Source organism: Monodon monoceros, unplaced genomic scaffold (assembly GCF_005190385.1).
Source record: "Monodon monoceros isolate NGI ecotype Baffin Bay Population unplaced genomic scaffold, NGI_Narwhal_1 Super_Scaffold_1, whole genome shotgun sequence".
In the NCBI taxonomy this organism is placed as follows: domain Eukaryota; kingdom Metazoa; phylum Chordata; class Mammalia; order Artiodactyla; family Monodontidae; genus Monodon; species Monodon monoceros.
Genome location: NW_021703765.1, coordinates 63,771,596 through 63,786,210, shown reverse-complemented (window position 1 = coordinate 63,786,210; position 14,615 = coordinate 63,771,596).

Here is a 14,615-nt window from a genome sequence, read left to right as displayed (position 1 = left end):
GGGACAACTGATAGTGAGTTATCAGTAACCAGCGAAACAAAGACGACCAAATAACAGTCATAAACAAAGCTGAATTTATTGCCTTCCTGGCAAGAGAGTCGTGTCACTCAAACACAATTCCACAGGGCTCTCTGAGCAAAAATTAAAGTAAATAGATAAGGGGGGGCGGGGCAGGAGAGGAAGTGCACCAAATAAGGCAAGATTCTGAATATGGTCTCTAGATGGCTCACAGAGCAGACTGTAAAGTCATTTTTGCAAGTGCTCACCTCTAAGTTCTATATCACTGACACTAGGAACCCAGTTTGGAAAAAAAAATTGAGGGAAGAGTACGATTAATATTCTGAATTCATGATTAATTTTGTTGGGCTTAGAATAGATAGCAGGTGTAACTGTTTTCCTAAGATGTATTTTTTTTCTTTTTCCTACAAGCAATTTGTCACTTTTATTGAATATTTTCTTGGCAATCAGGCTTTCTCAATTACTGTCTTCTAGAGGGTTCAGGTTTTAAATTTTGTTCCTTTCAATAAAATTTTTTAATTGTATTGTGTGTTTATTATCTATTTAGCCATCATAGTTGTTGATTTTTATTCCGCAAGTGACAAAGTTTTATTACATGGAAATTTAAAGTTATACCTACCAAGATAAAGTTTAACCCAATACACAATGTTCCCATTCTCTTACTATTTCACAATCTCTTGTTAAATATAGAGGAACTGGGGGCAGGGAGTGAAGGAAGACTTTGGTGTACTTCAATTCTTTTTATTTTATTTAATTCTAGTAAAATAAAATAAAATATTTTGAAAAACTGAGACTCAGTATCTCATGGTGATGAATTAAGGATGATTTTTAAATTTTCACCTTTATGCATATGCTTTTCTGTAAGTTTCTTTAAAAATTTAACCACGCATATGCATTTTTTAAATAAATAAATGTATTTATATATTTATCTTTGGCTGCATTGGGTCTTCCTTGCTGTGTGCAGGCTTTCTCTAGTTGCTACGAGTGGGGGCTACTGTTCATTGCAGTGCACAGGCTTCTCCTTGCGGTGGCTTCTCTTGTTGTGGACCACAGGCTCTAGGCACACGGGCTTCAGTAGTTGTGGCACATAGGCTCAGTAGTTGTGGCTCGTGGGCTCAGTAGTTGTGGCTTATGGGCTCTAGAGCACAGGCTCAGTAGTTGTGGCACACGGGATTAGTTGCTCCGTGGCATGCGGGATCTTCCCGGACCAGAGCTCAAACCCGTGTCCCCTGCATTGACAGGCGGATTCTTAACCACGGCACCACCGGGGAAACCCCTGCATTATTTTTAAACCATAAAAAGTTATTTTATAAAAGAAAGCCAAATATATATGTAAAAGGATATTTATGGCAACATTGTTCATTATAAGAAACAATGACAAACAACTAAAATGTCTGTCAACAAGAGAATGGAGTAAATGATGATACCCCCATAAACAATGATGTAGCTATTAAAAAGATTAAGGTAGAGTTATGTGAAGGGACTAGGAAAAATATTAAGGAAAGCAAGTGGCAGAAAAATATGTTCTCGGGGACTTCCCTGGTGGTCCAGTGGTAAAGAATACACCTTACAATGCAGGGGACGCAGGTTCGGTCCATGGTCAGGGAACTAAGATGCCACGTACAACAACTACGGAGCTCGTCCACCTCAACTAGAGCCCACGTGCACTGGAGCGTGTGTGCCACAACTAGAGAGAGAAAACCCACACGCCGCAACTAGAGAGAAGCCCACGTGCGGCAACAAAAGATCCCGCATGCCTCAGTGAAAGTCCTGCATGCCACAACTAAGACCCAACACAGCCAAAAATAAATTAAATAAATAATAAGTCTTTAAAAAAGAAAAAGAGAAAAATATGGTCTCATTTTTGTGTGTGGGGGTGGGGGGGAAGAGTTTAAATTACCCAAATATAATTCGAAGGGCTTGGAGATAAAAAGAGAGAGAAAGAGTGACATAGAGATAGAGATACATGTGTATGTGTGTATACGAATATGTATATATTCAACTTGACCCCTAAATGCAAACTGATTCTCAACTGAAAAACAGGCATCTGTTACCTGATGTGAAAAAACTAGGCGGACTTACTAAAGGAAGTACTGAATATGTGAAGACCACATATACTGATGATAATAAAATTTTACATTATGAGCTGACTTTAGAAACCATCACCTCACACCCCTTAAGACATTACTCCACTATTTGTGGACCAGAGATTCTAAGAGGATGGAAGTGTCACCAGCAAAGCCCAGGGAAAAATTCCCAGGGAAATAAAAACAGAATCTGGGTAATAAAATAAAGTCTAACCTTTTTTTTCTTTTTTTTTCCTTTGTGCTTAGTCTAGTTTCACTCGCTCCTAGAGGGCCGCGTGCAGAGTACCCGCACCGGGTGCTTCAGAACAGAGCTCCCGGTGCGAAATGGCTGCGCCAACACCTCAGCTCAGCAGAAGCGCTGCAAACACCATGCAATTCAAGACGGCGGCGGCGGGCCATGGGCAGAGATGCTGCTCCCGGCCCTGCGGTCTGGAGCCCCGAGCAGCACAGCTGTGCGCGACCCATAAGAACTCCGCCCTCCCCCCCCCCCACACACCCAGGAACCCTATAAAGCAGCCCCACCCACAGCCTGAGAAGGAAGGGGAGTGTGTACTCTAGAGCCCCAGCTCACAACTCTCCATTCTCTGATTAAAGAATAAAGCTTTCCTTTGCTTCTGAACAGAATTCCGTCTCATTCTATTGGATCCAACCACAAGGGCAGAAGGACCTTGCTGGGGACTGACTCAGGAGGGTCAGTAATAAAAGCCCATCAGTTAACAGATGGTGGGGGACACACTATTACTTTTAATGCTTTCCCACATAGTTTTATATTGTTTGAATTTGTTAAGTTTATAAATAATTTATAATTTTTTTAATTATAAAGATTTATGTCTTTATATGATGCATATTATCTTTCTATATATATTCACATAACACTTTTTTTTATTTTTTATTTTTTTGTTTGTGACACGCAGCTTGCAAGATCTTACTTCCTTGACCAGGGATTGAACCTGGGGCCACTGCGGTGAAAGCACAGACGCCTAACCACTGGACTGCCAGGGAACTCCCACATAATAATATATATATATTTTTTCTACTTTTAAAATTGGTTTATTTAGTCCATATGCATTTAATGTAATTTTTAAAACATCTTTATTGGAGTATAATTGCTTTACAATGGTGTGTTAGTTTCTGCTATATAACAAATTGAATGAGCTATACATATACATACATCCCCATATCTCCTCACTTTTGTGTCTCCCTCCCACCCTCCCTATCCCACCCCTCTAGGTGGACACAAAGCACCGAGCTGATCTCCCTGTGCTATGTGGCTGCTTCCCACTAGCTATCTATTTTACATTTGGTAGTGTATATATATCCATGCCACTCTCTCACTTCGTCTCAGCTTACCCTTCCCCCTCCCCATGTCAAGTCCATTCTCTATGTCTGCGTCTTTATTCCTGTCCTGCTCCTAGGTTCTTTAGAACCATTTTTTGTTTAGATTCCATATATATGTGTTAGAATACGGTATTTGTTTTTCTCTTTCTAACTTACTTCACTCTGTATGACAGCCTCTAGGTCCATCCACCTCACTACAAATAACTCAGTTTCGTTTCTTTTTATGGCTGAGTAATATTCCATTGTATATATGTGCCACATCTTCTTTATCCATTCATCTGTCAATGGACACTTAGGTTGCTTCCATGTCCTGGCTATTGTAAATAGAGCTGCAATGAACATTGTGGTACATGACTCTTTCTGAATTATGGTTTTCTCAGGGTATATGCCCAGTAGTGGGATTGCTGGGTCATATGGGAGTTCTATTTTTAGTTTTTTAAGGAACCTCCATACTGTTCTCCATAGTGGCTGTATCAATTTACATTCCCACCAACAGAGCAAGAGGGTTCCTTTTTCTCCACACCCTCTCCAGCATTAATTGTTTGTAGATTTTTTAAAAATAAATTTATTTATTTATTTATTTTTGGCTGCATTGGGTCCTCGTTGCTGCGGGCGGGCTTATCATTGCGGTGGCTTCTCTTGTTGCGGAGCACGGGCTCCAGGCACGTGGGCCTCAGCAGTTGTGGCATGCAGGCTCAGTAGTTGTGGCGCATGGGCTTAGTTGCTCCATGGCATGTGGGATCCTCCTGGAGCAGGGATCAAACCTATGTCCCCTGCATTGGCAGGCGGACCCCTAACCACTGCACCACCAGGGAAACCCTGTTTGTACATTTTTTGATGATGGCCATTCTGGCCTGTGTGAGGTGATACTTCATTGTAGTTTTGATTTGCATTTATCTAATGATTAGTGATGTTGAGCATCCTTTCATGTGTTTGTTGGCAATCCGTGTATCTCCTCTGAAGAAATGCCTATTTAGGTCTTCTACCTATTTTTGGATTGGGTTTTTTGTTTTTTTGATATTGAGCTGCTTGTATATTTTGGAGGTTAATCCTCTGTCATTGCTTTGTTTGCAAATATTTTCTCCCATTCTGAGGGTTGTCTTTTCATCTTGTTTATGGTTTCCTTTGCTGTGCAAAAGCTTTTAAGTTTCATTAGGTCCCATTTGTTTATTTTTGTTTTTATTTCCATTTCTCTAGGAGGTGGGTCAAAAAGGATCTTGCTGTGATTTATGTCATGGAGTGTTCTGCCTATGTTTTCCTCTAAGAGTTTGATAGTGTCTGGCCTTACATTTAGGGCTTTAATCTATTTTGAGTTTACTTTTGTGTATGGTATTAGGGAGTGTTCTAATTTCATTCTTTTACATGTAGCTGTCCAGTTTTCCCAGCACTACTTATTGAAGAGGCTGTCTTTTCTCCATTGTATATTCTTGCCTCCTTTATCAAAGATAAGGTGACCATATGTGTGTGGGTTTATCTTTGGGCTTTCTATCCTGTTCCACTGATCTATATTTCTATTTTTCTGCCAGTATCATACTGTCTTGTTACTGTAGCTTTGCAGTATAGTCTGAAGTCAGGGAGTCTGATTCCTCCAACTCCGTTTTTCTTTCTCAAGATTTCTTTGGCTATTTGGGGTCTTTTGTGTTTCCATACAAATTGTGAAATTTTTTGTTCTAGTTCTGTGAAAAATGCCATTGATAGTTTGATAGGGATTGCATTGAATCTGTAGATTGCTTTGGGTAGTATAGTCGTTTTCACAATGTTGATTCTTCCAATCCAAGAACATGGTATATCTCTCCATGTGTTTGAATCATCTTTAATTTCTTTCATCAGTGTGTTATAGTTTTCTGCAAACAGGTCTTTTGTCTCCTTAGGTAGGTTTATTCCTGGTTTTTTATTCTTTTTGTTGCAATGGTAAATGGGAGTGTTTCCTTAATTTCTCTTTCAGATTTTTTATCATTAGTGTATAGGAATACAAGAGATTTCCGTGCATTAATTTTGTATCCTGCTGCTTTACCAAATTCATTGATTAGCTCTAGTAATTGTTTTTTTTTTTTGCCGTATGTGAGCCTCTCACTGTTGTGGCCTCTCCCGTTGCGGAGCACAGGCTCCGGACGCGCAGGCTCAGCGGCCATGGCTCACGGGCCCAGCTGCTCCGCGGCATGTGGGATCTTCCCGGACCAGGGCACGAACCCGTGTCCCCTGCATCGGCAGGCGGACTCTCAACCACTGCGCCACCAGGGAAGCCCTAGCTCTAGTAATTTTCTGGTAGCATCCTTAGGATTCTCTATGTATAGTATCATATCACCTGCAAACAGTGACAGTTTTACTTCTTCTTTTCCAATTTGGATTCCTTTTATTTCTCTTTCTTCTCTGATTGCTGTCGCTAAAACTTCCAAAACTCTGTTGAATATCAGCAATTGATATGATTTCAATTTTCTTAAATTTACCGAGGCTTGATTTGTGACTCAAGATATGATCTATCCTGGAGAATATTCCATGAGCACTTGAGAAGAAAGTGTAATCTGCTGTTTTTGGATGGAATGTCCTATAAATATCAATTAAGTCCGTCTTGTTGAACATATCATTTAAAGTTTGTGTTTCCTTATTTATTTTCATTTTGGATAATCGGTCCACTGTTGAAAGTAGGGGTGTTAAAGTCCCCTACTATTATTGTGTTACTGTTGATTTCCCCTTTTATGGCTGCTAGCATTTGCCTTATGTATTGAGGTGCTCCTGAGTTGGGTGCATAAATATTTACAATTGTTATATCTTCTTCTTGGATTGATCCCTTGATCATTATGTAGTGTCCTTCTTTGTCTCTTGTAATAGTCTTTATTTTAAAATCTATTTTGTCTGATATGAGAATTGCTACTCCAGCTTTCTTTTGATTTCCATTTGCATGGAATATCTTTTTCCATCCCCTCATGTACAGTCTGTATGTGCCCCTAGGTCTGAAGTGGGTCTCTTGTAGATAGCATATGTACAGGTCTTGTTTTTGTATCCATTCAGCCAGTCTATGTCTTTGGGTTGGAGCATTTAATCCATTTACATTTAAGATAGCTATTGATATGTATGTTTCTATTACCATTTTCTTAATTGTTTTGGGTTTGTTATTGTGTTTCCTGCCTAGAGAAGTTCCTGCAGCATTTGTTGTAGAGCTGGTTTGGTGGTGCTGAATTCTCTTAGCTTTTGCTTGTCTGTAAAGGTTTTAATTTCTCTGTCGAATCTGAATGAGATCCTTGCTGGGTAGAGTAATCTTGGTTGCAGGTTTTTCCCTTTCATCACCTTAAATACGTCCTGCTACTCCCTTCTGGCTTGTAGAGTTTCTGCTGAAAGATCAGCTGTTAACCTTATGGGGATTCCCTTGTATGTTAACTGTGCTTCTCCCTTGCTTCTTTTAATATTTTTTCTTTGTATTTAATTTTTGATAGTTTGATTAATATGTGTCTTGGCATGTTTCTCCTTGGATTTATCCTGGATGGGACTTTCTGTGCTTCCTGGACTTGATTCACTATTTCCTTACCCATGGAAGTTTTCAACTATAATCTCTTCAAATATTTTCTCAGTCCCTTTTTTTTTCCTCTTCTTCTTCTGGGGCCCCTATAATTCGAATGTTGGTGCATTTAATGTTGTCCCAAATGTCTCTGAGATTGTCCTCAATTCCTTTCATTCTTTTTTCTTTATTCTGCTCTGCAGTAGTTATTTCCACTGTTTTATATTCCAGGTCACTTATCTGTTCTTCTGCCTCAGGTATTCTGCTATTGATTCCTTCTAGAGAATTTTTAATTTCATTTATTGTGTTGTTCATCATTGTTTGTCTACTCTTTAGTTCTTCTAGGTCCTTGTTAAACGTTTCTTGTATTTTCTCCATTCTATTTCCAAGATTTTGGATCATCTTTACTATCATTACTCTGAATTCTTTTTCAGGTAGACTGCCTATTTCCTCTTCATTTGTTTGGTCTGGTGGGTTTTTACCTTGCTCCTTCAACTGCTGTGTGTTTCTCTGTCTTCTCATTTTGCTTAACTTACTGTGTTTGGGGTCTCCCTTTCGCAGGCTGCATGTTCGTAGTTCCCGTTGTTTTTGGTGTCTGATCCCAGTGAGTAAGGTTGGTTCAGTGGGTTGTTTAGGCTTCCTGGTGGAGGGGACTGGTGCCTGTGTTCTGGTGGGTGAGTCTGGATCTTGTCTTTCTGGCAGGGAGGACCACGTCCGGTGGTGTGTTTTGGGGTGTATGTGAACTTATTATGATTTTAGGCAGCCTCTCTGCTAATGGGTGGGGTTGTGTTCCTGTCTTGCTAGTTGTTTGGCATAGGGTGTCCAGCACTGTAGCTTGCTGGTCGTTGAGTGGAGTTGGGTCTTAGCATTGAGATGGAGATCTCTGGGAGTGCTTTCGCCATTTGATACTACATGGGGCCAGGAGGTCTCTGGTGGACCAATGTCCTGAACTCAGCTCTCCCACCTCAGAGGCTCAGGCTGGACACCTGGCCAGAGCACGAAGACCCTGTCAGCCACAAGGCTCAGAAGAAAAGGGAGAAAGAAAAAGAAAGAAAGAAAGAAAGAAAAAATACATAAATAAAATAAAATAAAGTTATTAAAATAGAAAAAAAATTATTAAAAATAAAAAAAGAAAGAGAAGGAAAGAAGAGAGCAACCAAACCAAAAAAAAAAATCCACCAACAACAAGCGCTAAAAACTATACTAAAAAAAACCCAAAAAACGGACAGTCAGAACCCTAGGACAAATGGCAAAAGTAAAGCTATACAGACAAAATCACACAAAGAAGCATACACATACACACTCACAAAAAGAGAAAAAGGAAAAAATATATATATTTTAAAAGAAGGAAGAGAGCAACCAAATCAATAAACAAGTCTACCAATGATAGTAAGCTCTAAATTCTGAACTAAGATGAACATAAAACCAGAAACAAATTAGATGCAGAAAGCAAACCCCAAGTCTAAAGTTGCTCCTAAAGTCCAGTGCCTCAATTTGGGATGATTCGTTGTCTATTCAGGTATTCCACAGATGCAGGTACATCAAGTTGATTGTGGAGATTTAATCCACTGCTCCTGAGTCTGCTGGGAGAGATTTCCCTTTCTCTTCTTTGTTCACACAGCTCCTGGGGTTCAGCTTTGGATTTGGCCCCGCCTCTGAGTGTAGGTCACCTGAGGGCATCTTTTGGGAAGTCTGAGGTCTTCTGCCAGCATTCAGTAGGTGTTCTGTAGGAGTTGTTCCACATGTAGATGTAGTTTTGTTGTATTTGTGGGGAGGAAATTGATCTCCACGTCTTACTTCACCATCTTGAAGGCGCCCCATGTATTCAAACAAAACAGGCTGTACAGTGCTGCATGCAGAGATTCACAATAGATTGTATAAAATGGTGCCAGCTCAGGATGACTCAACAGTGGGAAAGGGCTGCCAGACTCACAGGGGTAGGAGATAAGAAATAGTTAAGTGGCTGACTGCTGCATCTTCTCCTCTGCAGAAATCCCTCATTTTTCAACACTTTAAAGGATTTGCCTCAACTAAAGAGACCTGCATTGCCCAAGGTACAGTCGCCCCTCCGTATCCACAGGGAATTGGTTGCAGGACTCCCACCAGAGCCCATACCAGAATCCACGGATACCAAGTCCAGGGACGTTCCATAACACTATTTTTTTTTTTTTTTGCAGTACGCGGGCCTCTCACTGCTGTGGCCTCTCCCGTTGCGGAGCACAGGCTCCGGACGCGCAGGCTCAGCGGCCATGGCTCACGGGCCCAGCCGCTCCACGGCATGTGGGATCTTCCCGGACCAGGGCACGAACCCACATCTGCTGCATCAGCAGGCAGACTCTCAACCACTGCGCCACCAGGGAAGCCCCATTAAACTATTTTTATAAATTTATTTATTTATTTTTGGGTGTGTTGGGTCTTCGTTTCTGTGAGAGAGCTTTCTGTAGTTGCGGTGAGCCGGGACCACTCTTCATCGCGGTGCGCGGGCCTCTCACTGTTGTGGCCTCTCCCGTTGCGGAGCACAGGCTCCGGACGCGCAGGCTCAGCAGCCATGGCTCAAGGGCTCAGCCGCTCCGCGGCATGTGGGATCTTCCCAGACCAGGGCTCGAACCCGTGTCCCCTGCGTTGGCAGGTGGACTCTCAACCACTGCGCCACCAGGGAAGCCCTAAACTATTTTTAATGGCTGCATAAAGTTGGACAATTAAGTCTTTTCTAATTTTTTATAATTATAAACATTCTTGTACATTAACCCTTGTTCATTTTTCCATTTGATTCTTCTATGAATTCATCCTAAGGGAAAGAAAGAGGGGAGAGAGGTATTCATTGTTTAATAATATATTTTTTAATTAATTAATTTACTTATTTATTTGGTTGCACTGTGTCTTTTTTTGTGGCAGGCAGTCTCCTTAGTTGTGGCATGCGAACTCTTAGTTTTGGCATGCATGTGGGATCTTGTTCCCAGACCAGGGATCAAACCCCAGCCCCCTGCACTGGGAGCACAGAGTCTTATCCACTGAGCCACCAGGGAAGTCCCTGTTTGATAATATTTTTGTGAGGATAAAGTAAAATAATATTCGAAAAGAACCTCACTTCTGTAATTCTTCTTTTTGCCACTGGGCTCACAGCCAGGTCTGAAGAACCCTGAGGGTTCAAAAGACATATCAGTTGCCACAGCCTGGACTGGCTCCTGAATGGGGCATGAACCCTGACCTTGAGCCTGACCTCAGGGCACTCACAGTCTTAAGGGGAAAACAGACACAAATAATTACAAAAAAATACAACTCACAAGAGAAGCACAGTGTCAGAAGTGGTATGTAACACTTCTCAGACTTCAACTTGCACATGAATCACCTGTGCGTCTTTTAAAATGCAGATCTGGATTCAGAAGGTCTGAAATAGAACTCGATACTGCATTCCTACCAGTTCCCAGGTGATGTCCAAAGAGTGGTCCTTCACAGACCACATTTTTAGTAGCAAGAGCATAAAGACAAGATAAGCAAAGCTTTCCAGATTTCCGAGCAGAGTTTTGAAAGATAATTATGAATTTCCCAAGCAGTTAATGAGAGGAAGGGTATACCTTGGCAGAGAGAACAGTTTATGTAAAGGTGCAGAGGCATGAAATAGCATGGTCTGTCTGAAGCACCAAGTTCAAAGTGTGGGGGGCAGATGAGGAAGATCCCCCCACTAAGGAGCAGCAATGGTGATGGAACCAAGGAGGAAGAGAATCCGCAGGGTGAATCCACAGGCTGGATAACTGACCAGAAAAGGGGGGAAGCAAAGGAGGGTATGCATGGCAAGGGGAGGGGTGCCCCCTCCAAAGGAGTGAATAAAGATCCTAGTGTAGGTTTGAGGGAGAAAGTAATGTGTTCAGTTTGAGGTTCAAGGAGTTGGAGGTGGAGGAGTACGGAGTATTGGAACATTAGTGGAGCCCTCTGGGGGAAGATTGGAGCAGGAACGGGCAAGTGGTCAATGTGTTGGGCAGTCAAGACCATGGTCTGGGAATGGAGAAGGAGTCTCCAAGCCAGAAGCATAGTCTCTCTTCAAACCTCAGAACCACCACTATAAAGCTGCAAACCTGTGAATGATGTTTCTCATTTACATTTGAGAATGTTGATCATTAGAGGCAAAAACAGGATCCCAAGGCCCTCCTAAATTATCAACAACATCATACACAAAAACCTGTATGGAAATGTTTATAGCAGCTTTATTCATAATTACCCCAAACTGAAAGCAACCAAGATGTCCTTCAATAGATGAATGGAGCTTCTCTGGTGGCGCAGTGGTTGAGAGTCCGCCTGCCGATGCAGGGGACACGGGTTTGTGCCCCGGTCCGGGAAGATCCCACATGCCGCGGAGCGGCTGGGCCCGTGAGCCATGGCCGCTGAGCCTGCGCGTCCGGAGCCTGTGCTCCACAGCAGGAGAGGCCACAACAGTGATAGGCCCGCGCACCGCAAAAAAAAAAAAAAAATAGATGAATGGTAAGCAAACCACGATACACCCATCCAATCAACGGACTATTATACAGCAATATAAAGAAATGAACTATCAAGCTATGAAAAGACTTGAAAGAACTTTAAATGCATAATGCAAAGTGAAAGAAGCCTGTATGAAAAGGCTATGCATTATATGGTTCCAAATGGAAAAGACATAACTATAGAGACAGTAAAATAATCAGTGGATGCCAGGTGTGATATCATGATTTATAATAAGAATTTTTTATTTGGTCTTCATCTCTGTTCTGGCACAAAGCTCCTAAAACCCTTGGAATTTCCTGTGATAAGAGCAATAAAGGTGTGTTTTGTTATGTTAATGAGGTGATTTTGAGGCCGCTGGATAACCTTAGGATGGGGGCTGGTTGCCAAGCGAATAAGCCAACCATGTGATTAGAGGGTTGGAACTTTTAGTCCCTCCCACCCCCACCTCCTCTGCGGAGGGAAGAGGAGCTGGAGATTTGTGCTCAAACGCCAATGGCCACTGATTTAATCTATCACACCTGTGTAATGAAGCCTCCATAAAACCCCAAAAGGACAGGAGAGCTTCCTTACTGATGAACACACGGAAATTTGGAGAGAGCGGCACACCCAGAGGGCATGGACGCTCTGGGCCTCTTCCCACATACTTTGCTCTATGAATCTCTCCCATCTGGCTGTTCCTGAGTTATATCCTTTTATAATAAACCAGTAGTCTAGTAAGTAAAACATTTCTCTGAGTTCTGTGAGCTGCTCTAGCAAATTAATTGAAATCAAGGATGGGGTCATGGGAACCTCTGATCTATAGCCAGTTCATCAGAAGCACAGGAGAAAACCTAGATTTGAAATTGGTGTATAAGGGTGTGGGGGGGCAGTCTTGTAGGACTGAGCCCTTAATCTATGGGCTCTGATGCTATCTCCAGGTAGTTAGTGTTAGAATTGAGTTAATTGCTTGGCAGTGTTGGAAAAAGCACACACACATCAGACCAGGGGTTCAGGGAGAGGGATGAATAATGAAGCAGAGAGGATTTTAAGGCAATAAAATTCTGTATGATACTGTAATGCTAGACACACTTCATTATTGCATTTCTCAAAACTCATAGAACTGTACAGGGGAGGGTGGGAAAAAAATACTGTACAGCACAGAGGGAAACCTAACATATGCAAATGAGAAAAATAATAATTTAGGAGGTTGGGACATCCTAGGAAGGAATAAGGCTGTGATAAGAGAATTTAACTATATGAATGTATGAATATATGAAACAACTTCACTGAAGGGGATGGAGGTGCTAATCTAAGCAAATCTTTGGACTAAGTGGGGTCTATAAGATTAAAGGCAAAAGGAACTGCACACAAACACTGTACTCTAGTTGATAATGTTGTTTCCTATGTGGTTACAAGTTAACAACTCTGATACTGCTATATGTGGATTAACCAAAACTTCAGAAATGGAGGCCTGATTGAAATTAAAAGGTTTGTTAGGACTGCAGCCTGAGAGACACAGGTTGAAGAAGCACTTGAACTGTGTTGCACTGAACTACAAAATGTTATATAAAGACAGAAACCTCAAGATTACATTTAGTTGCATGAATTGTTTATCAAGAATTATAATTGAAGCTGGCAAGAAGTAAAGGTGCTTCTTAAGTAAGGATTGGTTGGGGTCCAAACTGGTTGCATAGTTACAAGGGGAGACCTTGAGGCCATAAGGTTGCAGCTGGCAGGCGTTCTGAATAAGCCTGGCGGTATCCTTGGGTCTGGTACAATTCAAAGAAAGTTTTTCTCAGTGATACAGAGAAGTGTCTGAGACCAGATCCTTAGTGACTGCCTGACTCCATTTTTGTACACCTGAACTGTGATCACTCCATTATAATTTCAATTTGTCATCACATGTATACTGGAATGGAACAATTAAGTAAATGGATGTCAGCAGGAGTCAGTTTTCTCACTGTTGGAACAGAAGTTTACAGATAAGCAAGAGAAAGAAACTAGAATGATCCACAAGGTAATGTATTAGAATTGGATACATCAGCATGAGCTCATGTTCAGCTTAATATAGATATAGATGGTTACATATACACAAATTTATATATATATACAAATTTTAATATGTATGTGTTATATAAAATATGTATGTGTATGTTTAATATATATATATATACATATAGTTATATATATGGAAAACACATTTTTTTTTGCTCTGTCTGCTGAGAGAGCCTAAAAGAAATGACACCCCAGAAGCCATAAGAATGCCTAATGCCCAGATTTTGGTTTCTGATGCTATTCCCCAAGAAAAGGAACCAAAGCTCCCTAGAGAAATGGCTGGTTCTAGGACTGCAGCAGGAAATATACAAGATGAGCCTGGAGCATCTTGTAGGGCCAGAGAGTAAGGAAGTGCTCAAAAAATAATAACAACAACAATAATAATAAGACTGTCATAGGAACCAACTGAAATAGCTTCTAATAGCCAAAGCTGAAACAATTTAAGCAAAAAGTTAAAGTAGCATTGGATAATGACTCAAAGTAAAAAAATAAATATCCGTTAGTTCATAATAATAAAAATGATTGAATAAATTAATGAAGGGCAGAGAAGAGACAAATGTCTCATGCTGGATGGAGTGGACTGAAGAGCGTGCCCCCAAAACTCGGGTCCACCGGAAACTCTGAATGTGACTTTATTCAAAAATAGGGTCTTTGCGGGCTTCCCTGGTGGCTCAGTGGTTGAGAGTCCGCCTGCCGATGCAGGGGACGCGGGTTCATGCCCCGGTCCGGGAAGATCCCACATGCCGCGGAGTGGCTGGGCCCGTGAGCCATGGCCGCTGAGCCTGTGCGTCCGGAGCCTGTGCTCCGCAACGGGAGAGGCCACAAAAGTGAGAGGCCCGCGTACCGCAAAACAACAACAACAAAAAAATAGGGTCTTTGCAAATGTAACTAGTTAAGGACCTCAAGATATCATACTGGGGTGGGGGTGGGGGTGGGGGTGGGATGAATTGGGAGATTGGGATTGACATATATACACTAATATGTATAAAATAGATAACTAATAAGAACCTGCTGCATAAAATAAATAAATAAATAAAATTAAAAGAAAAAAAGATATCATACTGGATTCAGACTGAGCCCTTAATTCAATGATTGGTGTCCTTATAAGAAGGACATACAGATACACAGAGAAGAAGGCCAGGTGAAGGTGGAGGCAGAGATTAGAGTCATCC